The 26,001-nt window shown below is 37.5% G+C and overlaps 1 protein-coding gene across 11 annotated transcripts in view; it reads right to left on the reverse strand.

The window, feature by feature from the left end:
* NRIP1 (nuclear receptor interacting protein 1) overlaps positions 1-26,001 on the reverse strand; it is a 99,356-nt gene that overhangs the window by 22,044 nt on the left and 51,311 nt on the right. Inside the window, exon 1 of one of the 11 annotated variants that reach the window (XM_032630557.1) lies at positions 17,247-17,444. The exons of the other annotated variants lie outside the window; for them this stretch is intronic. The gene's annotated coding sequence lies outside the window, so the exon portion shown is untranslated. Of the gene's footprint in view, positions 1-17,246; positions 17,445-26,001 lie in introns of those variants that run through there. 11 annotated transcript variants of the gene reach the window in all.

Genomic DNA, 26,001 nt, shown 5'->3' on the forward strand with positions numbered 1-26,001 from the left:
TTCCCTGAGCTATCCTGGGAGTGAATAACATACCTTTTGCAGGGATGGGAAGGAGGCCAGCACAGGCCATCTGGCTGAACGTGTCCTTTCGTCAAGTTATCCCTGCAGCGGTGTGAAACTTACTGATGTTGAAGAACTTTACAGTTTAATTTGTTTTATCATTTTCCCTACTCCATTGAATTTAAAAGTAGATAAGTCTTTATTTTCATATGAGCCAAGCAGTTTAACTGACTCTGAAGTTACTGAATCTACATGAGTGTATATATTCATGAACAATTCACTTAGACCATGGCCACTAGTAAAGAAATGAAGACTCATTTTTCTTTTCACATGAAAAGTAGAGCAAAATATTGATCCTCCTCTCAATCAAGGAAAAGAAGGAACCATGAAAGAACACAGGCAGACTATTTCCTTGTCCATTTTCCTGACTTCCTCCCCTTTGTCATTTTTGCTAAGATGACAACAAATCTGGACTATTCAATTCAAGAGCGCTTCCTAAGACCTCAGAGTCAGAACCCATCAATTGGTTTCAACTCATGACTCTAGTACCACTAGCCAAGGGCATAGTCAAGAGCTGTTCCAGCCCTGAAACATGTACTTTTTTTCCTCCATCCCTTCTTTCTTCCTGCCTTCTTCTACCCCTCCCAACCTCTCAAATGGTCTACTTTCTCTAATTCTTCTTTCCATCTTTTAATTCCCAAGTGTTAAATTAATTCTACCTGACTTACTCATGGTGCTGCTGGCGTTCAGAACTACAAAGGCTCCCGATACTGACGTGAAGACCATATTCCCTATGTTGGGAAATGTGTATGAGGTGGGATGGGGTGGGTTATTAATACTTAATAATGCAAGTATTAATGTCCAACTGTGGGTCAGACCAGGGTTGTCCAAGCCCTAAATGATGAGCCCTGAGCAACCTGCAAGGCCTTGAGAATGAATGGATGAAAAACAGGCAAGCTTAGGGGGAATGCCTTAATCTAATACACAGCCTAGGTACTATGCCTATTAGCTAGAAGACGGTAAGGGTCCATGCCAGGGAGCTATAGCACGAACCAGATAAGAGGTAATAAAATCTTAAGGGAGATGCTGGTATTCAAGCTGTATGTATGAGCTGACTGGAAAGTGAATTCTTAAAGTGGAACCTAGCACAAAGGCAGGTGGATGGGTTATACTGAAGTTGGCAAGGAAATAAAGACCAGATGGTTCTTGCTCAGAGGGCCAAACAGTAAAATATCACATAAGGGGGCTCTTGGTTCAGCCACCTCTACCATCTCTAGCAAAACATGCCCATAAACGGTCATGGCATCTAACAGCGAGCAGCATCACACTCTTATAGTGCCCGCAGTCAAAGTTCATTAGTGAAGGTGGGTGGGTGGGAAGCAGGGTTACCCTGGGTCAGGCAAGGCCAGGTTATACCTAGGGATTCCAGGTACTTCTTTAATTTCATTTGCTGCTGTAAACTACGGGGTTTCCACCTGTCTCCAATTCTTCTTAAATAAACTTTGGTGGGGCCCTAGATAACAGCCTTGGCCCCAGATGTTTCAACAACAATTGCCCAAAGGTAGGAGTCAGAAATAACAACTACTCCATGGTGGAATAAACAAGAAGAAGAGGCAGAAGGTTCCACTGCTACAGTTCTCCAACTATGTCTCACTCAATTTCTTCCTGTATATCAGGTAAAATGCTTCTTCCTTTCAACAGGACCTGTGTGGGATCAACACAGGGAAGACACTGAATCCGGCCAGACGGACCAACTCCTGGAACTCTGGGGCTATGAGAGACAGTGAAGAAAGAAAAAGTGACCAAGTGTTGTCATCTTTTTGGGCCTCACTTTACTCATTTAAAAGCACTAGGCTCAACAAGATCCTCTTTAAGATTCTACTGCATCTCCCCGGCTCTAGTTATTTTAGCTCCATATTTTGAAGTCCTTGAGAATGTTCTCAATACAGCTAAGAATAATCACTTTGCCTTTCTTTTTCTTCTGCATCATTTAGGACTGATGCTCCTTTCGGGGCTAAGTATGTGTTTCCACTCTAGATAGAATAAAATGCTTTCTTTCATCCTCCCTCTTACCCACAGAAGGGAGATGTTTATACGTGTTACTCCAATTTTTTTGCAGTCGAGCTTTAGAGACAATTTCATGGATATCAGAAGGAAATAAAAAGACTTGCATAAATGATACCAATTTTCAAAAAGTAAACAGAATAAAGAAACTAATGTGCTCTTTTATGAGAAGAAAGAAGTCAGAAGAAACATGGCCTTGTTCCATTTACTTTCCTCCACAGCAATCTTAGAGCCCAGGCATATGACAAGAATTTGCCCATATACTCCCAGCATTAAAGTAGAAGATGACTACAAATGTTGTCCATTTATATCTGAGATGGTCAGAAATCTCATCCAGAATTAAAAGGCGGTTTTTCCTTTAAGACTTTCTGCCACTGCTCTGACCACTGTTTTCGCCTCTACTCTGAATACTCAAGGAACTCAGCCTATTTTTAAATAAATTACAGAGGCAAGGATATCACTTAAACAATTTAACCTACAAATTAAGTTTGACTGAGTTTTGTGGTTTTTGATATAGTAATAGAAATGGTTTATAAGTTTCTGTATTATACTTACATAAGAGAATACCATTCAAACTTTCCAAACCAAAAAACGTAGTATTCCCCCCCCCCCCCCCAAATCTAACTGTAAACACAAGTTTGCTACAAAACTATCACTGAAGTTGATTTACCAGGTAAGGTGTCTCCTCCGCCTACCCCCTCACAAGTACATACACTGCAGGAATACTCAGAAGAGTGACACAAAGGGGAGAGAAAAAAACTCTTTCAATCTATTAAAAATATCTACAGTGTACTAAAAAAAAAAAGTCCCCAAATTTGTCAATATTTTTGTTCTAAATATATTATTCAGTAGCATAAACACTGTGCAGTAGAAACGGCTGGAACACATGTTCAGAGTAAAAGGGCTACGTCGAGTTCTGTATAACCAGCAAAATGGAAGAACAAAATTATACACTGAAAACTGCATAATGGAACAAAACTAAGTGAGGACGTGCCTTGAATCTCTACTATATAATCAAGAAAAATGGTCATCAGATAGTTGATACCAGTCAAATCTTATTTGTAAAAATTATGTCTGAGAAGGGATAGAAATGGTTAAACCTTCTTAAAAATCTCTGTTCAATAATCGCTTTTTACTTATTTAGAAAGAATTCCAATAGGAAGAGCACTTCTACGATTAGAGAGGGTAAGTTTTGCAGCATTAAGTATTTAGACCTGTGTGTTATCAGTGATGGACCCGGGGACAAAAGACGACTGGAAAAAACCAACTAAAATCGAGAACAGTAACAACAAAAAAAATCAGGACTCAGAAACTCAACTTCATAAACTATTTTACAGTCCTATATTGGCTACTGACAGGACTAGACACCATTCCAATCCACCAGCTGTCAATCTTAACAATTGAAGATGAAGAAACTCTTAGAGTCAAATTTTCCACAGCTTACTTCTGAAAGACCTTCTTTTATACCTTCCAACAATATGTATAATAAAAAATTCCTTCCAGTTTTCATTTCTAAAAGATACCATGAGCTTTAAAAACAAAAACACTGGGGCTCATCCACTAGCTCTGTAACTAGGTAAATCGGTTTGAGTCTCAGTTTAATGTGTATGATACCAACTTATCTAATAGGACAGTTGTGAAAATTAGATAACATATATAAAACATCCAATAAAGCAAGTCCTCAAGAAATGCTACCTTTTCCCTCTTTATGCTCCTTATATCTCTAATAGATATTGCTAATAATTTACATAAATGCTTTTTTAAATGATAGCTTACTCTTTTTTTCTTTCTTTATTTATTTTTGGCTGCATTGGGTCTTCGTTCCATTCTATGAATCTAACGACACTAACTTGTCCATTTCACTATTACTGGACGTTTAAGCAGTTTCTAACAGTTTGTATTATGAATAGCATTGCTGTGAACAACTTGTTCACATTTCTGAGTTTTTTTTTAGGATAAGGACTCACTAGGTCAGAAAGTATAATACTCTTTTTTTCTAATTTTGAAAAATTTTTTGCTGCGTTGGGTCTTTGCTGCTGCGTGTAGGCTTTCTCTAGTTGCAGCGAGCGGCGGCTACTCTTTGCTGCGACGCACGGGCTTCTCATTGCGTGGCTTCTATTGTTGTGGAGCACGGGCTCTAGGCGCGCGGGCTTCAGTAGTTGTAGTGCACGGGCTCAGCAGCTGTGGCTCGTGGGCCCTAGAGTGCAGGCTCAGTAGCTGCGACGCATGGGCTTTGCTGCTCCGCGGCATGTGGGATCTTCTGGGACCAGGGCTCGAACCCACGTCCCCTGCATTGGCAGGTGGATTCCTAACCACGGTACCACCAGGGAAGTCCTACAGAATTGTTTTAATATAATTTTATACTAATTAGGCAAAATCTATCCTTTCCAAAATTAAACAGTATAATGGAAACTAAAGTAGTACCACATTGCAAATGTTTTGGATACTCTGGTATATTAAACTATCTTTTTGTAAAATAGTACTACAAACCAAGAATCTGCCATTTCTAATTCCTAGCTACCAGAATCTGCAATTTAAAGTAGACCCATACATAGGTATTTTACTATGACTTAATACTTTAAAATATGTGACACTGTTAGTGATAACATACCTATTGATTCCACTATCCCACTGTTTATAAGATCACGCATTCAAAGCTAACTGCCACAAAAACAGAAATATAGGTCAATGGAACAGGATAGAAAGCCCAGAGATAAACGCACACACATATGGTCACCTTACTTTTGATAAAGGAGGCAAGAATATACAATGGAGAAAAGACAACCTCTTCAATAAGTGGTGCTGGGAAAACTGGACAGCTACACGTAAAAGAATGAAATCAGAACACTCCCTAACACCATACATGAAAATAAACTCAAAATGGATTAAAGACCTAAGTGTAAGGCCAGACACTATAAAACTCTTAGAGGAACACATAGGCAGAACACTCTATGACATAAATCACAGCAAGATCCTTTTTGACCCACCTCCTAGAGAAATGGAAATAAAACCAAAAATAAACAAATGAGATCTAATGAAATTTAAAAGCTTTTGCATAACAAAGGAAACCATAAACAAGATGAAAAGACAACCCTCAGAATGGGAGAAAATTTGCAAATGAAGCAACTGACAAAGGATTAATCTCCAAAATACACAAGCAGCTCATGCAGCTCAACATCAAAAAAACAAACAACCCAACCTAAAACTGGGCAGAGAATAACTGAGGCAGAAGATAGGATAAGTGAACTGGAAGAAAAAATAGTGGAAATAACTACTGCAGAGCAGAATAAAGAAAAAAGAATGAAAAGAAATGAGTACAGCGTCAGAGACCTCTGGGACAACATTAAACGCACCAACATTCGAATTATAGGGGTCCCAGAAGAAGAAGAGAAAAAGAAAGGGACTGAGAAAATATTTGAAGAGATTATAGTTGAAAACGTCCCTAACATGGGAAAGGAAATAGTTAATCAAGTCCAGGAAGCACAGAGAGTCCCATACAGGATAAATCCAAGGAGAAACACGCCAAGACACATATTAATCAAACTATCAAAAATTAAATACAAAGAAAACGTATTAAAAGCAGCAAGGGAAAAAAAAACAAACAACAGAAAAGGGAATCCCCATAAGGTTAACATACACCACGATCAAGTGGGGTTTATTCCAGGAATGCAAGGATCCTTCAATATACACAAATCAATCAACGTGATACACCATATTAACAAATTGAAGGATAAAAACCATATGATCATCTCAATAGATGCAGAGAAAGCTTTCGACAAAATTCAACACCTATTTATGATAAAAAACCTGCTGAAAGTAGGCATAGAGGGAACTTTCCTCAGCATAATAAAGGCCATATACAACAAACCCACAGCCAACATCGACCTCAATGGTGAAAAACTGAAACCATTTCCACTAAGATCAGGAATAAGACAAGGCTGCCCACTCTCACCACTCTTATTCAACATAGTTTTGGAAGTTTTAGCCACAGCAATCAGAGAAGAAAAGGAAATAAACGGAATCCAAATCGGAAAAGAAGTAAAGCTGTCACTGTCTGCTATGACATGATACTATACATAGAGAATCCTAAAGATGCTACCAGAAAACTACTACAGCTAATCAATGAATTTGGTAAAGTAGCAGGATACAAAATGAATGCACAGAAATCTCTGGCATTCCTATACACTAATGATGAAAAATCTGAAAGTGAAATCAAGAAAACCCTCCCATTTACCAGTGCAACATAGAGAATAAAATTTCTAGGGATAAACCTACCTAAAGAGACAGAAGACCTGTATGCAGAAAATTATAAGACACTGATGAAAGAAATTAAAGATGATACAAATAGATGGAGAGATATACCATGTTCTTGGATTGATAGAATCAACATTATGAAAATGACTCTAGCACCCAAAGCAATCTACGGATTCAATGCAATCCCTATCAAACTATCACTGGCATTTTTCACAGAACTAGAACAAAAAATTTCACAATTTGTATGGAAACACAAAAGACCCCGAATAGCCAAAGCAATCTTGAGAACGAAAAACTGAGCTGGAGGAATCAGGCTCCCTGACTTCATACTACACTACAAAGCTACAGTAATCAAGACAGTATGGTACTGGCACAAAAACAGAAAGATAGATTAATGGAACAGGATAGAAAGCCCAGAGATAAACGCACAAACATATGGTCACCTTGTCTTTGATAAAGGAGGCAGGAATGTACAGTGGAGAAAGGACAGCCTCTTCAATAAGTGGTGCTGGGAAAACTGGACAGGCGGATGTAAAAGTATGAGATTAGAACACTCCCTAACACCATACACAAAAATAAGCTCAAAATGGATTAAAGACCTAAATGTAAGGCCAGAAACTATCAAACTCTTAGAGGAAAACATAGGCAGAACACTCTATGACATAATCACAGCAAGATCCTTTTTGACCCACCTCCTAGAGAAATGGAAATAAAAACAAAAATAAACAAATGGGACCTAATGAAACTTCAAAGCTTTTGCACAGCAAAGGAAACCATACACAAGACCAAAAGACAACCCTCAGAATGGGAGAAAATATTTGCAAATGAAGCAACTGACAAAGGATTAATCTCCAAAATTTACAAGCAGCTCATGCAGCTCAATAACAAAAAAACAAACAACCCAATCCAAAAATGGGCAGAAGAGCTAAACAGACATTCCTCCAAAGAAGATATACAGACTGCCAACAAACACATGAAAGAATGCTCAATGTCATTAATCATTAGATAAACGCAACTCAAAACTACAATGAGATATCATCTCACACCAGTCAGAATGGCCATCATCAAAAAATCTAGAGACAATAAATGCTGGAGAGGGTGTGGCGAAAAGGGAACACTCTTGCACTGCTGGTGGGAATGTGAATTGGTACAGCCACTATGGAGAACAGTATGGAGGTTCCTTAAAAAACTACAAATAGAACTACCATAGGACCCAGCAATCCCACTACTGGGCATATACCCTGAGAAAACCATAATTCAAAAAGAGTCATGTACCAAAATGTTCATTGCAGCTCTATTTATAATAGCCAGGAGATGGAAGCAACCTAAGTGTCCATCATCGGATGAATGGATAAAGAAGACATGGCATATATATACAATGGAATATTACTCAGCCATAAAAAGAAACGAAATTGAGTTATTTGTAATGAGGTGGATGGACCTAGAGTCTGTCATACAGAGTGAAGTAAGTCAGAAGGAGAAAGACAAATACCGTATGCTAACACATATATATGGAATCTAAGGAAAAAAAATGTCATGAAGAACCTACAGGTAAGACGGGAATAAAGACACAGACCTACTAGAGAATGGACTTGAGGACAGGGGGAGGGGGAAGGGTAAGTGGTGACAAAGTGAGAGGGTGACATGGACATATATACACTACTAAACGTAAAATAGATAGCTAGTGGGAAGCAGCCACATAGCACAGGGAAATCAGCTCGGTGCTTTGTGACCTCCTAGAGGGGTGGGATAGGGAGGGTGGGAGGGAGATGCAAGAGGTAAGAGATATGGGAACATACGTATAACTGATTCACTTTGTTATAAAGCAGAAACTAACACACCATTGTAAAGCAATTATACTCCAATAAAGATGTTAAAAATAAATAAAAATGGGCAGAAAACCTAAACAGACATTTCTCCAAAGAAGATGTACAGATTGCCAACAAACACATGAAGGGATGCTCAACATCACTATCATTAGAGAAATGCAAATGAAAACTACAATGAGGTATGACCTCACACTAGTCAGAATGGCCATCATCAAAAAATCTACAAACAATATATGCTGGAGAGGGTGTGGAGAAAAGGGAATCCTCTTGCACTGTTGGTGGGAATGTAAATTGATACAGACACTATGGAGAACAGTATGGAGGTTCCTTAAAAACGTAAAAGTAGAACTACCATATGACCCAGCAATCCCACTACTGGGCATATACCCTGAGGAAACCACAATTCAAAAAGAGTCATGTACCACAGTGTTCATTGCAGCTCTATTTACAGTAGCCAGGACATGGAAACAACCTAAGTGTCCATCGACAGATGAACGGATAAAGAAGATATGGCACAGATATACAATGGAATATTACTCAGCCATAAAAAGAAATGAAATTGAGTTATTTGTAGTGAGGTGGATGGACCTAGAGTCTGTTATACAGAGTGAAGTAAGTCAGAAAGAGAAAAACAAATACCATATGCTAACACATATATATGGAATCTAAAAAAAAAAAAAAAAAAAAGGTTCCGTAGGACAGGAATAAAGACACAGACATAGAGAACGGACTTGAGCACACGGGGAGGCCGAAGGGTAAGCTGGGACGAAGTGAGAGAGTGGCATGGACTTACATTTAGTACCAAATATAAAATAGATAGCTAGTGGGAAGCAGCCACATAGCACAGGGAGATCAGCTCGGTGTTTTGTGACCACCTAGAGAGGTGGGATAGGGAGGGTGGGAGGGAGACGCAAGAGGGAGGAGATATGGGGATATATGTATATGTATAGCTGATTCACTTTGTTATAAAGCAGAAACTAATACGCCATTGTAAAGCAATTATACGCCAATACAGATGTTTAAAAGAGTAAAATAAAATAAAATATTTTGAAGTTAAAAAAAAAAAGGCAACTGCCAGATTTTTATGCTGCACAGTGAGCTTCCCTGAGTGTTACCTAATCTTTCTTTTTCTTATCTTCATTAACTAGAAGAAATAAACCTATTAGTTTACCAAAAAGTATCAGTCTTGTCAGTGATAAGAGACAAATCAATTTCAATTCTGTTAAAGACATATGATTTTTAAAAATCTTAAAACATTTTCACGTGAATTTCAAGTCTTTTGATTTTTATAGTGAAAAATATTGTTGATAGTGTAAATGGTCATTAACAGGGATACTGTGAAGATACTTAACTTCAAAGACGCCTAAAATACATTAAGCTAAGAGTTCAGGTTTTGAATCTTTGTTCACCTACTAACTTAATTTTTCTGAGATTCTGGAGATAATGTTACCTAATTAATAGGGCTATAAAAAAGATTTAATGAACTAAGACATGCAAAGCACATAGCATTGTGTGTGGTGTCCCCTAAGTATTCATAAGTGGAAGCAGACTCTATAGCAAATAAATTTCTTTCTAAGGTACAAAACCAAAAACAGCTCAGAAAAAAAAAAAAAAAAAGAAAAAACTGAACTATACTGCTATGTCTTGCATTTTTCTGTAGTATGAAAAATAATCCAGAACTTGTATCATCAGAGTAGTATAAATAACAGTAAAGAGCCAAAGATTAAGCATTATTCCAATTTTATACAAATTAAAAAGTGGTACTACAATTACAGCTTCTGAGAGAAATAAAACATGGCACATCTAATTCACATTCATGCACAAAAGTACATACATACACACACACTACATAAGGAGCATTCTGATAAGAGGCTATCACAACATGTACCTGAGAGATCTAAGTTTCAGCCTACAGCCTGTCACTTACTACCCTATAACCTTGGCCCCTTTCTTAATTACTCTAAGTCTCTCAAGTTTCTTCACTTACAAAAGAGAGACAACAAGCTGTATCACAGAGAACAGTTGGGAGGGTTAAAGGCTATACAGTCCTGCGGGACCTGTGATGTCCATAGCTTCTATCAAGTTACCAAACGATTACTCGAACCACAAAATATTAAGAAATGTCACAGGTTTGTCAAAAAGTTTAAAAACCTTTAAAGCTATAAATGATTTTAAAGTATTACTATTTCCATGAATTCCAGTGTTTCAGAAGCCTGGTAGGAATTTAATTTTGTAAGAATTTTAATATTCCATGAACACTGGACGAAAGAGAATTCCTACACATGTAAACCCTAAACCAAATACCTGCACCCATAGCTTAGGAAACTCCATCAAGGGCTTCCCTGGTGGCACAATGGTTACGAATCCGTCTGCCAGTGCAGGGGACATGGGTTTGAGCGCTGGTCCGGGAAGATCCCACATGCTGTGGAGCAACTAAGCCTGTGCGCCACAACTACTGAGCCTGCACTCCGGAGCCCGCGAGCCACAACTACTGAAGCCCATGAGCCTAGAGCCCGTGCTCCGCAACAAGAGAAGCCACCGCAATGAGAAGCCCGCACACCGCAACGAAGAGTAGCCCCTGCTCGCCGCAACTACAGGAAGCCTGCACACAGAAACGAAGACCCAACACAGCCAAAAACAAATAAATAAAATGGATATATATTAAAAAAAAAAAAAAGAAACTCCATCAAATAAGACTGAAAAACTCACTGATGATTAGAGATACTATTTTTTATATAACATTATCTGACAACTGTTGTGTTAACTGGTTTAGCGGTGTGTATGTGTGTGTGTGTGTGTGTGTGTGTGTGTACACTACTGCATTAGCTTCCGAACTGAGTCCCCTCCAAAACATTCTCCACACTGTAGCCAATGCTCTTCATAAAAGATAAATCCCTTTGACTAAAAACTCATTATGGTTTCCTGTCTCACTTCGAGTAGTCTAAATTCCTCTCTACAGTCTACAAGGTCCTGCATAATCTGGCTCCAGAGAATCTAACGAACTTTATCTCATGTCATTTAGCCCCTTGCTCATTATACCCTAGTCAGGCGCTGTCCAGCAAAACGTAATGAGAACTACAAATGTAATTTTAAATTATCTAGTAGTCGTATTTTTTTTAAGTTTAAAAGAAAGGTAAAATTAATTTGAATATATTTTATTTAACCCAATATATCTAAAATATTATGGTATCAGTATGAAACCAACAGAAAATTCTTAAAATGTTTTACATCTTTTTTGTGTCATACTACGTCTTCTAAATTGCTGGGTAGTTTACACTTAGAGCACATCTCAATTCGGACAGGCCACGTGTGGCTCCAGGCTACTAGACTGGAGAGCATAACCCTAACTACACAGACTTCCTTCGATCCCAAAACAGACAGTTCTTCCCGGCCCTCCAGCCAGTGGGGTGCACGTGTGGGTCCTGATTCCCGGAAGGCTCTTCCTACAGCTGCTGCTTTGCCTCCCTCACACAGTTCACCTGAAATGTTACTTCCCAAGACAAGCCTTTCCCAACGGCCTCCGTAAGTGGGTCTCCCCATGTATTCCCTAGCAGAGCACCCAGGAGATCAATCGTCTTAGGACTTCTCTCATTCTGTAATACTTTTTGCTTGTTTTTGTTTTTTTAATGCTTGTTTACTGCTTGTCTTCTACTGTTACACCGTACTTACTGCTCCAGGAGGACAAGGATTAGTTTTATTCTATTTGCTACAGGCACAGTTGAGACACTGAATTTCTGCTGAATAAGTGGATGTCTATACGTATTCTTAGTTTCTCTCTGACAGCTTAATTCTATACATAATACTAAAAAGCAACTGGAAGCATAGGAAATATTTATACAATTACTTAAATTTATCATGTAAGCCAAGTAAAGATGATTACAAGGTATAACTTTAAGAAATCCTTCTGATTTTCAATTAATATGCTCTTATAAAGATCAAAAGAAATAATCACTTCACTTAAAATTACAAGTACGATATAATGAAAAAGTAAAATCTTATTTAAGCTGAGATCAAATCGTAAGAAATTTCTAATATTCCTCTATTCTGTGCAGTCCAGAGAAAAGTACTGTGTTAATTGTTGTTTATTTGGCTTTCACATTTGTTAAACTCAGATCACCCCAGTGTCCTAAGGATCTGCAAAAGTCTATAATTGCTAAATAATTTCTATAATTAAAGGAAGAAAAGTCTAGAAACTATGAGTGGCACTTGAAGAAAATGAAAACTTTTTAGCTAAGATTTAAACAAATTAAACTTTACCTTATCTGCTCTGGGTTCTCATTTTCCAAATTATTTTCTATAATTCTAAAGTGAGGTCCATGATTCACTTAGACATTTTATACTGTTAGATGGAAAGGTGGTCACTGAAAATTACGCACAGGTTTTGATACATATTTTAATAAAGTCAATACTACAAATAAAAATCACATAACTGATCAAGGCAAAGAATATGTAGTTTGTGAGAGGGAATCATATTATTAAAGTTACAGACCCTTTTTTTTTTTTAGTTTGAAATATGAGACTAAATTAACAGGTAAAAAATAGGAATAAGAGTTTAAACTCGGCTTCACCACGCTGCATATAAAAGATGAAAAGACTGTATTATTCATTTTGAGATACCCGAACAGCTCTACTTCATCATATTATGGTTACCTAGACAAGTCCTCTTATTAACAGTGGTATAAAGCATACATCCACAGAGGGCATGACTATCTTATACTCAGACACGCACACCTACAAATAAATAATTATCAGATATATATAATGGTCCAGGCACTACACATTGTCTTCTCATTTAATCTTCATACTAACCTAGCGAGGTTGATATTATAATAATCCCCATTTTGAAGAGAAGCAAAGTGAAGTTTAGAGAGGTTAAATAGTTTGCCTGCAAACCTTGCTCTGTCCAATTGTTGAACCAAAAAGCTAGGTGTGAATTTTAATCTACTAATAGGAAGGCAAGGCTTGGAAACAGTTTACTGCCGTCCGTACGACTTATACGCTTCATGTAAACTTAATTTGGAGAATGACCCAAGTCCCTAAACCACACCTCCACTGCCCACTGGTCTCCCCACTGCCCCTATGCTTGGTCAAATTTGGTTTTCTGACAGCGTCTCTAGTTCTTTGTTCATTTCTCCATTGGAAATAAAACCAGCCCAGCTGGATGAAGGCAAGTCTAGTCTTGTCAGGCCCTGCTTTTTGGATGGACCCTCTCCGTCTTTAACTTGGATACCCATCTGACATGTACTGCCAGGACCTACTGTATTTGCAAACCAAACTCTACCCCCTGGAGTCTAATAATCTTTCCATGAGCAATCTGAATTAGAATACTTCTTGAATTTGGCAGTTCAACGTTTAATTATGTTTGCAGGGGGCCATGCCTGGCTAGTACCTACCCCTCCTTGGAGGTCCCTACCGGGCAAGAGTCTCACTTGGCTGCCCACTTTCTCTGCTCAGCCTGATTACACTATTAAAGAAAACCCTGCTGTAAAATAGTAAATATTAATGGATTATAGTGTAATCATTTGAGATTGTAAATAAATTCACAAATGTATTCTAATACAGATACTATCACTGTATACATTTTCCTAGTTTTTAATATATTTCTTAAGTGATATGCAATATTTTTGTCATTTTTCTGGAGTAAGAGTACACTGGTAGAAAAAGAAAAAAAGAGAAAAGGAAGGGTACACTGGATCCACACTCACGGCGAGCAATCAGTAATTGTGTGTGTGTATAATTCATAACCAAATAGACTGTAAATTAAACTGAAAGTATATCATTTTAAATATATATAGTGATATACATAAACATATATATAATGATTTAATGTCCGTTTGCTTTAACTTACAGTCCATTTGGTTATGAATTAAAATTACTGTGGCTATAGGTATAGGATTTGGCTAGTATCAACATAACAATTATTATTTTAGAAGGATAAAATCAGGCAGAGTTGACAGCATATGAAAAAATGATCACTTTTTATAAAACTAGGCAATTTGTATTTTGGCCCCAGCTCAGCTACTAAGTAGTTTTATAACAGTGACCAAGTACCAACCTTTCTAAAGGCCAATTTTCTCATGTGTTAAATATACTCTTTATATTAACTGATCTTAAGGCTCTACCACTCAAAAACTCTGGTCTAAGCCTAGCTAATGTTGAACACCTAACAATAAAAACATTTGCTCATTAACTGAGCTGAGAGAAGTTATCACCCACATATTTAAAGTTGTCCTCAAGAATGACTTTCATTTCATGGCTTAAAGTATTAGTAACAGTCATAATAACAAGCCAAACGTTTATTTCCTCCAAAGATCTAAATCTCTCTTACTAAAGTTTCAGTGCAGTTTTCTTGGATATTTAAAATAATTTGTTGATATTGGTTAGTAAGCATAATGTATCTAGACTCACAGACTGAATCTAAGAAGACACAGATTTCACTGCTTTAAAAATTCAACATCACAGCAGGCCAGTATATGAGGAAAAAGAATGGATGCAGGGCTTCCCTGGTGGCGCAGTGGTTGAGTCCGCCTGCCGATGCAGGGGACACGGGTTCCGTGCCCCGGTCCGGGAAGATCCCACATACCGCGGAGCGGCTGGGCCCGTGAGCCGTGGCGCGAACCTGCGCGTCCGGAGCCTGTGCTCCGCAGCGGGAGAGGCCACAACAATGAGAGGCCCGCGTACCGCCAAAAAAAAAAGAATGGACACAAAGTGAGGCGAAGAAGGATTCTAAGCGTGTCTGTCTACACGTGCTTGTCTGTGTTCAGAGGAAGAACAATTTGAGGCACAGTCACTTGAACTACTCTGACTGAAAAAACAATTCTGCAAACACAGTTCCTACTCTGGTTCTGAAACACTGAATTCCCATTCCTTCAACACCTAGAATGCTTTCAGAAGGGAAGCAGATGCTAAAAACTACTACCATGAGAACAGTGGAAATGTAAATAGACAAGAGTAAAAACAAAGTGTGTGTGTGGGGGGGGAGAGTGGTTGAGTGTCCTTTATTCATTTGACTAACAAATATTTATTGATCAGATACTAGGTGCCAGGTACAGTGTCAAGCACTATGGCTATTTTGGTAAATAAAGAACACAGCTTTTGTCTGTAAAAGACAATCAAATAAAGAACACAGCTTTTGTCTGTAAAAAACAATCTCCCACTCCATCAAAAAGAAGAAGTACAACCACCACCACAAGAAAAGAAAACAAACATAAATTTCCTCTACTTGGTAGTTCCTCCATCATCTTCCCATTCTGAGTTGTTTATATATTAAATATACACATTCCATGTACTTCTTTTGTAAGGGTGAAAGATAACAGGATTTTCAAAATTTGTAAGATAATTACAAAATTAAAAACGAAAATTTTAACTAGAAAGAGTTCAGAACATCTTTTATGCTGGAAAAGAAAATATTCTGATTCTTAGTTCTATGGTTTATTTTTTCCTCTACATTTTCTCAATCCACATTTTTTCAAAAAAAAACTTCCCACAAAACTAAGTATGTAAGAGTACAATACTAATAATTTTGATGGCTGATATTCAACTGAAAACATTTAATAGTCTTAATTTTGTCACTGAGTTAAAAAGTTCTTAAAAACATCTCTTTTCCTTAATAGATAACATGACCTCAAATAGTTAATTTTAATCAACGTTTTATGTCAGAAAACCGTATTTTGTTAACTTCACAAATGCTTATAATCATCAAAGTAGTCTAGATAACCATTTAGAAATTTAGCTAATTTCATGTTTTTCATCTTTATAATGAAAATAGTGATATTCATTCCTTATTTCTCAAGATTACTGGTAAAATTAAAGAACTTGTTGAATAAAAAAACAAACAAAAACAAACAGCAACAACAAAAGAAAACAAATGCTTAAAAATGTTTCTCCATTCACACATTTTTCTACAAAAGTACCTGGGAATAGTCGAGACCAATATCCATGGCCTCTGATTACACCAATCTTCCGTATCAGAATGTTTTTACAATGTATAATTAGTATATGCAGAACAATTACTCACACATTTAAATGGGAGTGAAATGTAATCTAAAAAATGTAAAGCTATATACTGATTTTAAGAACATAAAAGGAAACAATGGAAAACAACTTTAATTCCATCAGTAAACTATTTTGCTTGCTCTCTCTCCTAAATCAAGTGCTCTGATTGTAATCGAAGGATCAGGACAGGGACAGAGGAGGCAAAGGGCACTTGCAGTTCACACAGGGCAGGAGACTTGGACAAGAGGAATTTCTCCTCTACCCTCACAGTACAGATTTTCACATAACCTGAAGAGTGCACCTACGACAACATCTCAAGAGTGCCTGAAAATGGCAAGGGGTCAAACCCCAATCATAGGTGCTTCAATCATTTTGTGAAATATTAAAACGTTTATTCAGTTCATATTAAGAAATCCCAAATTTTACACCGTAAGTCTCTATCTGAAGAACGTTCACAGAATTAATATATAAAAAAAAAAAACTGGAAGAAATATTGCAATTTCCTTTCCCACAGCAGAATCAAACAGTACGATATTTATACAACAAAACTAGTGAAAGAATAAACTAAATACATTTCTTAATTTCTTTAATGTAGCTTAAGGTGGTATAGTGGCTACCTTATTTTTTTCTTTTTTTAATGAAAATCTCTTTCCTATTCTCTGCATCACGTTATGTAGGACCTTTAACAACATAACGTACTGGAAAATAATTAAAAATCATTTCCTAAACTAATTAGGTTCATAACCACCTCCCTGACTTCTCCCATTCATCTTGTGCTTAAAATTTTACATTACTAGCTTGAATTTCATCTCTGCCTGACACGTTTCAAGCAGTGAAACAGATTAGTGCCTCAGAACACTTTATAGTGTTTTGTTATCAATCAGGTTACGTTCCCAGCGATGCTTTCAGCAAAATGAGCTTATTCGAATGAACTCTCATGGTCTGAAGTAAATAAAGCTGTAACCCACTGCTCTTGCATACTTTCCATTCATTTACTTCCTTTTTTTAAACTTAGACTTATAGCACGTGCCATAGAAAGAGCGCGTGTTAAATATTCCTGGAGTGTCACAATATGTAATACAATAAAACAGATTACAACCCTACCTTTCTTTCACAGCAGTGGTGCCAAGCACAGGTACACCGGAGCAATCAATTTGTTCTGCAGACAGTAAGGCTTTCACAGAATACTAATGGAAAATCTCTTTTCTTTCTCCTTTGCCTTGACTCCCCAATGCCCAGGTCCCGACCAATACAAGGAAGAGGGCGGTATGTCTTCTGCTGAGATAACCACAACTACTAATCAAGTCTACGTGTACAAGGGCACAGGATTAAACCTCCACCAAGCTTGAGTCAGAGTTTGAGAGCAGCTAAACACATGCACAGCACGGTCAAAATTAAACACACACACACACACTCATACACCATGCACAAACCATGAAAATACAGATGTGTCTACTTCAGTGAACTAATTCATCACACTTTTACCACTGATAGTTTTTTACCTCAGGGGCATAAAATTATTTCCCGTAGAACTGAGGGCTTAGATTCAATGGTACCCAACAACAATTTTTTTTTTTCCAGAAAACAAGAATCACGAACAATATTTTTTGCATTAAACTGTTCACTGTTTTTAAAAGAAGGCATTTTTCTAAATTGGACTATCCAATACAGTTTACATGGACTTACTCTTTCAAGTATTAATATAGGGTTAATAGACTCAGCAAGGATTCTTAAGAGTTTGCACTTAAAAAAGGGTATTATAATAGCTCAAATCCACTTATCCAAGAAAAACATGTATATTACCAATAGTGAAAAGATATCTAAAAGATCTTCATTTATCTTTTAGTTTTTACATTAAATATAATCCCATGGTATTTAAAAAATATTTTCAGGTCTCAAAAAATTACTTAAAAAACATCTTTAGCATTTTATAATTATGACAGCATGGTGGTATTTATGATCTCATTAATGCAGAGTTTTGAGGTTCCTTTCAATTAAGCATTTTCACTTGGCTTACTTTTCTTTTTATTCAAAATATGAAAAGGTATGCCAATCATTGAGTAGGGTGATGACAGAAGTTGTTAAATATTTTTTAAGAATATAACAATGCCTCATTTTTATGTGCCTGCCTTAATTTTCAAGTAACTCTTGAAAAGTACAGATAGTCAAAGGACTGCAAACTAAACAATAATTAAGAACAAAACACTCTGGATGACTGGAGAAAATTATGAGGAGGCTTTCTAAACCAGCTCTATTTTCATGTAAACAACTGCTTTAAACTGCTAAAATACATGTGTTTTATTCTGCCCTCTTCCTTTTTCTAAAAAAAAAAAAAACAAAAAAAATCAGCAGAACAATTAAGAAATACTAAGCCTTCTATGAAGTATTGCAATAATGTTTAACCGAGACTGATGCATTTGTCCTTGACACACTGACCATGTCATCAGGCTACTGTCATGTGATATCATGTCATTTCCCCACCTGGCTAGTGACCTTGTCCTCTAAATGACCTAAAGCTTCCCTCAAGTAGCATGAGGCCCCTCCCCGCTGCCTCAGCAAGGTCGTATGGGTCAGCGTGTCCTCATCTATAATCCACCACCATTTGTCAGCAGGGAGGCTGGAGAAGGCAGGCTTGCTACAAGGGGAGAATGCCCAATTAGGCAGCTGTCACACAAAGCATAGGCTGCAAAATTATCCCCTGTCAAAAGAAAGAGCAGCTGCGGGTGCCAGTTACAGCAACCTTTCAACCCTTTAGGTACTGGAAACTACACAGAAGTAAATGAAGAACAATTAGCGATAACAAATCGATGAATTAGGACAGTAAATTAGAAATTACTAGCAGGTGAGCTTGGGTCATACATGACATAAGGGCATACCGGACTCCATGCAAGGGCAGGGATGCACAGAATCTCACTACCCATTTCCTTGCATGTCGATTTCCCCTCCAGCATTTTTTTCTGGCAAACCTAAAATCCTTTAAAATAGCCATAAGCTAAAAGTGTATATACCTTTTTACTTTTCATGGAGGACCCAAATACACTGCTTCTTGACAGGAGAAAATCTTCCAGAATATTAAATCTAGTCAATTCTAAACTGTTCTTCTAATACAATCCATCAGGCCATCTCCTGAAACTTAGTTATTTGTTGGCCACAAAGTCCAAAATACCAGTTCAAATAATCACACTTAAAATATCATATCCACCTTCCTGAAGTATGTGCCCTGGATCTACTCTGGTCACACGTACAGGGAAACATCTTCTTTAAGAAAGCAACAACCAAATTCTGAGAAAACGTATGTTAATATCATAATGTTGAAGTAAAGTTTCTCTACACGATGTGAGATGTGATTTTGTGTATAAAGGAATAACTGCAAGATGTGCTTTTATGTATGATACACACAGAAAAGTATCAACTATAAAATTACCTTCTCTGATTATTCTGCTCTAATCCTATAGAGGTGATATGCATTAAGTCTCAAGCTTAGAAAGCCAATTTACTTGGACTCTTTCCAACTAATGTCTGGTACTTAGCACTCACAGGTAACAAAGGAGCAACAAAATGGGGAAACAGGTCCCACAGAGGAGAGGGAGGCCAATACGGCTATTAAGTGTTTATGGACATGGTTTCACTGTGCCTCAAAAAAGTCACGTTATGTTCACAAACAACTTTCTTAAAGTCCATTTTAAACTAAAGCTGCTTTTCTTCCCCCTTAGGAAGAACACGTGTGTCTTTTTACACCAGTTCTTTGAAAGTTGAGAAACCTGAACGATATGTGCTATATTTTCTAAAGACTCAGGGCAAAGTGATTTACTATAATCCCAAATCACAAATGTAAAAGTGAGGCAGAGAAGGTGAGGTGACAAAGAAGCATTTTATTCAACCCTCCCCAACACATTATAAATAAATCACAGTTGCCAGCAGAAAACGTTTCTGATTCCTACTTCCTAAACCAAACCATTTAATAAAATTTCCAGGAGATAAATATTGTGGGGAGAAAACTTCTCCATTAAAAGTTTATCCAAGAATTTGATTTATAAATTATGTTTCACCCTGTTAAAAAATGGCCATTTATAAATTTTCTTAAGTTTAGAACGCAACCTTCTAAAAGTCAGACTAAGGAATTCAAAGTAATGGCATACAGACAGGAATGAAGGAGTTAATGCCTTTAGAATTCAGCTTTCATCATACACGGGTGACTATCTCTTTAAATAATTTAAATCCTCTCCATCAACTACAAAGCTGTTTTGAAGCCATTTAGCTTTGTTCTTTACATGTGTTCTAATTAAGAAATGACCTTGTCATCACACACACCAGAAATCCAGGATTATTTCCTACAGCAAAAATTCACAGAGCCCCCAGAAAAAGAAAAAGAGGGGGAAAAAAAAAAAAGACTTCTTCCTCAGTTCCTCACTAAAGGAAGTTGTTGCCTGGCTGAACGCTGAAGCAGTTTCACCGCATAATTTTTTGTTGTTGTTGAATGTCACAGGGCGGGTTAGTGTGACCTTGAGCTGCATCAGCAGCACAGCAAGGGTCGAGATGCCTGCAGGCGCCCTTGTACTGGATTTGCAAGACAAAAACCTTCAAACTGGCTGAAGGACATCTTAAATCTCTTCAAAGGTTTTCCGAACTAATCTGGGCTGCTCTTAGCAGGATCTGTGCCAGTGTGAGAAGCAAAATTAAAAACAAGGTCTTTGACAGGATGTTGTCTCCTCTTAACCCTTTCCCAAGCAAAACAGAACAAATCACAAGCATTCTGGAGACACAGTTTACCTAGAAGCATTCTTTCATAACAGATTATGTAAGCAAGCAATCACAACGGATGAGGCCGCTATTAGTCCTTAAAACTAAACCCTCCCATTGAATTCGGGCGGAATTTTTTTCTGGCTCATATTTTTGTGTAGTGAATGGAAGACGTAAAAGATTCTATCTGTTATCTTTTAGATTTGCAGCAAGTGATAGGTTAACATTAAGAGAGTATATTTCCATCAACATTAATGTCTTGCATTTCTTTTAAAAGAATAAGCTTTTAGCTGGTTAAGTCATAAACGTCATGCATGTTGCATACAGCTTACTAAAATTAAAACAGGGGAAAAAATTACGTGATATGTTTACTAAATTCCTTATTCCTAGCATGATGAATACACTGGTAAGAGGGGGGAAAATCAGAATAGTGAAAGTGAACATACGTAAAACAAGATAAGGCAATCTCAGTCTTATTATAAGCAATCAGCAGGACACTTTTTATTGTAATGTTACAGTATTTCCAATGCAGGCCAAAAGAGAGGGTATTAATACCAGCAGAGGGTGTGAGTCCTCCCTGCAATACCCTTAAAGTTTAATTTAGTAGCTACAGCTCTCAAGAAATAATCTAGGGGAACAAACAGCTATAATATTTAAAACGCAATAACTTAAAATCAGTGTATCTCCACCTTATGATATGTTAGTTTCTCATCATCAGAGAGAAGACATGTCATAATTAGTTGTAAAGAGTATTTAGTGTAAGGTGTACCATGTATTAAGGTCCAAAAGATTGCAAATTATACCCATTTAAAAAAAAACAGACTGAGTTCAAGATTATGCTGAGTGGCAAGCAAACTCACTTGAGTTCAGGTATGCCTTCCCAAATGGCATACAAATGGGGTAGGAAGGAACACCCAGTAGGTATATGAGAGTGAACAGTACATGTGAATTTTTCTTTAGTCACTGTGCAAAAGAAGACAGAGTTTATGTGCTAAATGCTACGGCCCAAGTTTGTAAAAAGTGCTCTAGGAACAGAGTGGTCTGTAACTAAGTTTTCAGCTTATCTGTGTCTGTGCCCTAGGTGGTGGTCAATGATGGTTAAAAAAATGAGTAGGCAGAAGAGAATGGCAGTCACTCTAGGTTACAAAAACAGCACCTAAAGGCAGGGTATTGCTGAGTGTGATACAGGAAGCGGTGGTCCAATGTGACTAGAGATTAGGCTGAAAACGCAATCAGGACGAAGGACTTTGAATCAAGGTCATGCCAAGGAGCTGGCCTTTATCTAGTGAGCAGTAGAAGGTTTACCGGCAATGGTATGACTAAATGCATGTTAAAAGACAAAAACAAAAACAGAAGCTGTAGAGTTGCTGATGGCTTAGAGGGGAAAAGTAATTGAAGCAAATGAGTGCAAAGAAGAAAACACAGTCAAAATAAGGCAGGGGAAGGAGAGTTGAAGAAAAAGACAACTCTGAAAAACAATGAAGCCTGGTTTAAATATTTAGTAAGCAATTTACATCACATAAATAGTGTTATAAAACAGGGTATTTTTAATAGCACATTCATTAAAGCAAAAAAGGAAGAAAAAAATTATGGTGACTCAAGCCCAGGTTTGTAAAACACTGTGGTAACATGACATAACGAATTTTCAAGAAAACTTAAGAACTCTTGAGGAGGTATTCAACAAAGAGTCAGAATCAGAATCCTGTTGGAGATGTGAATTTTGTATATTTCAAATGGCAATCTTCATTAAGAATCGGGTAAGGATTCTGCTGAGAAGGCGGCCACATGTACTTTTTCAGAACAGTGTGGTGGCACAGCTCCCTTGGCTATAAGAGGGAGAGGCCTGGCTTAAACCATAAGGTCGTTGTTGGAGCTCAGAGTTTCATCAACACTAATGAAAATAAAATTAACTAAGCAAACATTTACTGACTGCCTACTATGTTTAGGACACAGAATTAAAAAATAAAAAGTCCCCAACATTCTATCAGCTTTGTGCTTCTAGTTTATCACTCATAATGATAAATCCCCAAATTACGGCTCACACCATGACACCACACAATAAAAAGATGATGCATAAACAGAATATTGAACTGTCAGTGAATTAACAAGAGCCTGAATGAGCAGCCATCTTGGTGTTCCCATGCAGCTGACAGGTACACACAATGCATTCCCAAAACTCTCCGGGGAAGAACCAGTAAGTACCCTTTTAATTTGAAGAGAGTCATCAAATAGTGTAAGAGACTAACTGTCCTGCTAAGACCTCAGAAAGAACTTAACGGAGTATCAGCCAAGGTAAGAGGGTAGGGAGTAAAAAAGAACAGGAGTCACTAGGGCCAAGTAACTGTCTACCAAAAAGCAGACAGCACTTTCGGAAAAGGAGAGCCAGCATCAGGGATCAGGCTGAGGCAAATGGAGGGGAAGGTCAAACAAAGGAGACCAGAAGAAAAGATTTCCAAGGGAAGACTTCTAACTCACCCGAAAAAGATACAAACTTTACTTTGTGAAATAATTAAGAAAATGACCAAATCTCCAAACCCTCTGGAGTACAGAGAATCATCACAGAAGAAGTATTTGGAGGTTCACAAGTCATAAAAAGGGTTAGCACTTAAAAGCCAGGGTACTCACAATTTTCACTGCAGCACTATTTACAATAGCCAGGACGTGGAAGCAGCCTAAATGCCCATTGACAGATGAATGGATAAAGAAGATGTGGTACATATATATAATGGGATATTACTCAGCCATAAAAAGAAACAAAATTGAGTTATCTGCAGTGAGGTGGATGGACCTAGAGTCTGTCATACAGAGTGAAGCAAGTCAGAAAGAGAAAAACAAATACTGTATGCTAACACATATATATGGAATTAAAAAAAAAAAAAAAAGGTTCTCATGAACCTAGGGGCAGGACAGGAATAAAGACACAGATGTAGAGAATGGACTTGAGGACACGGGGAGGGGGAAGGGTAAGCTGGGACAAAGTGAGAGAGTGGCATGGACATATATACACTACCAAACGTGAAATAGATAGCTAGTGGGAAGCAGCCGCATGGCACAGGGAGATCAGCTTGCTGCTTTGTGACCACCTAGAGGGTTGGGATAGGGAGGGTGGGAGGGAGATGCAAGAGGGAGGGGATACGGGGATATACCTATGCATATAGCTGATTCACTTTGTTATACAGCAGAAACTAACACACTACTGTAAAGCAATTATACTCCAATAAAGATGTTAAAAGATAAATTAATTAAAAAAAAAAAAAGCCAGGGTACTGACAGGGCATAACTAGGAATGATCTTACTGAGTATCCACAAATAAAATTACTTCTCCTTGAGTAAGCATCTCCTTCTTACAGCTGCCAAGCCAACCCTGGTAATAGGTTCCAGCACATTCTATGTCTAGACATTAATAGAAGAGTGGGTAACATGATAGACCATGCAGACATATAAAAAAAAAAGGCAATTTATTAATACTAACCCACAAACACAAAAGCTAGGTTAAAACATTACTGAAAGAAAAATACAGATATTCTGTTGGCAATTAAAGTGAATTCCTGTAAAGCAGCAGTTCTCAAGGTGTGGTCCAGGGACTCCAAGGGTACCCATGATCCATTCAGGAAGAACGTGAGGTCAATACTATTTTCATAACACTAAACTGTTATCTGCTTTCTTGTCTCTTTCTCTCATAACTCTACAGTGGAGTTGTCTGGGGCTACAGGATGTATGGCACTGTGTTGATGGCTACTGGAGTGCATCCTTGTGTACTTCTGTGTTTTAAAATTTTTCTCAGTTTCAATTTTTAATATGGTAAATATCGGCTGATATGACCCTCATAAACAAAAACTCTCTGGGGTTCTCAATATTTTAAGAGTATGAAAGGGTCCTGAGACAAGAAGTTTGAGAACTGCTGCTGGGCCACAACAGTAAAGAAGTGCTTCTTGAGAAATACAATCTTGGTTTTACTCTTCAAATGAAATCTCTACTTCCTGATTCTCAAGAACTTACATTATAACTATGACAGATAAACATTGCTCTCTGTGCAGAAATGCTTCCAAAACTCTGGTGGGAAAAGAAAAGCATGACCTTTTAAAAAGCCTACAGGGGATATGAAATATCTCCCATCTTTCCATAGTCAGTGCTATTCTGAATTTACACGAAGTAACGACTCCACAGATATTTATAAAGAAGCTGCTGTGTGTTGAGAGCTAAGGAGAGAAGGATAATTAAGCGATAAACTAGCCTTTTGTGGACCCAATCTTGTCAGGAAAAAATATAATCAGTGACATAATGAGATAGTACTATAAGAGAAGGTATGAACAAAGTGGAAAAAAGCACGGAAGGGCAAATTCTTGGGAAGAAGATGGGGTGAGAAGGCAGGCAACACTTTTTTTAGTGAAGGCACTCCACAGAGGTGGCATGTAAACTGGCTCTAACAAAGGTGAGGCTTTGCCAATTTGAAAAGAAGCGAAAAGCATCCTTTAGGCAGTGGGAGGAGCATCAGTCCCAGCAGGGAAGCACAGCAGTACACAGTATGCTCTAGAAACTTTAGGTAATCCACTTTAAGAACACAAATTACAAGTAATTAGAAACTTTTATACAATTTGACAAAGTAATCTGACGTCTTTTGAATTTAATGATGAAAGAATTGGATGTATAATTTGTATGTTTGTTTCTTAATTTCCCATCTGCCATAGATAGAAGCTTCTTAAAAACACAATAAAAGTGATTTACTAAAATAATGAAGCAAAAACAACAAAACAAAAACTCGCCCATCACCACAAATATTTCGAGAAGCTTAGTGGACAGGCTGCAAGATGGCAGGAATGAGGGAGTAGCAATAGCGGGAGATAAAAGCTTCAAGCTAGAAGCTTGCATAGATTGTACTATCTATTAAGTAAATGCAAAAAAGAAAATAAATAGGGTTTGAAAATTACTAGTAGGTCTCTAATCTAGAATGGGGAGAGTCTAATTAACTGAATAAAGTACATAATAAGCTCTACTGTTAGAATCACACCAATTTCAGATGTGCAAACCACAGGCCACGTGGTTCAAGGGCAAAGGTACCAGAGAATCAAGGAAAATTATCAGGTTCAACACGGTTAATTTAAGTAAAAAAAGACTACGG

Source organism: Phocoena sinus, chromosome 4 (genome assembly GCF_008692025.1).
Source record: "Phocoena sinus isolate mPhoSin1 chromosome 4, mPhoSin1.pri, whole genome shotgun sequence".
NCBI classification, from domain to species: Eukaryota; Metazoa; Chordata; class Mammalia; order Artiodactyla; family Phocoenidae; genus Phocoena; species Phocoena sinus.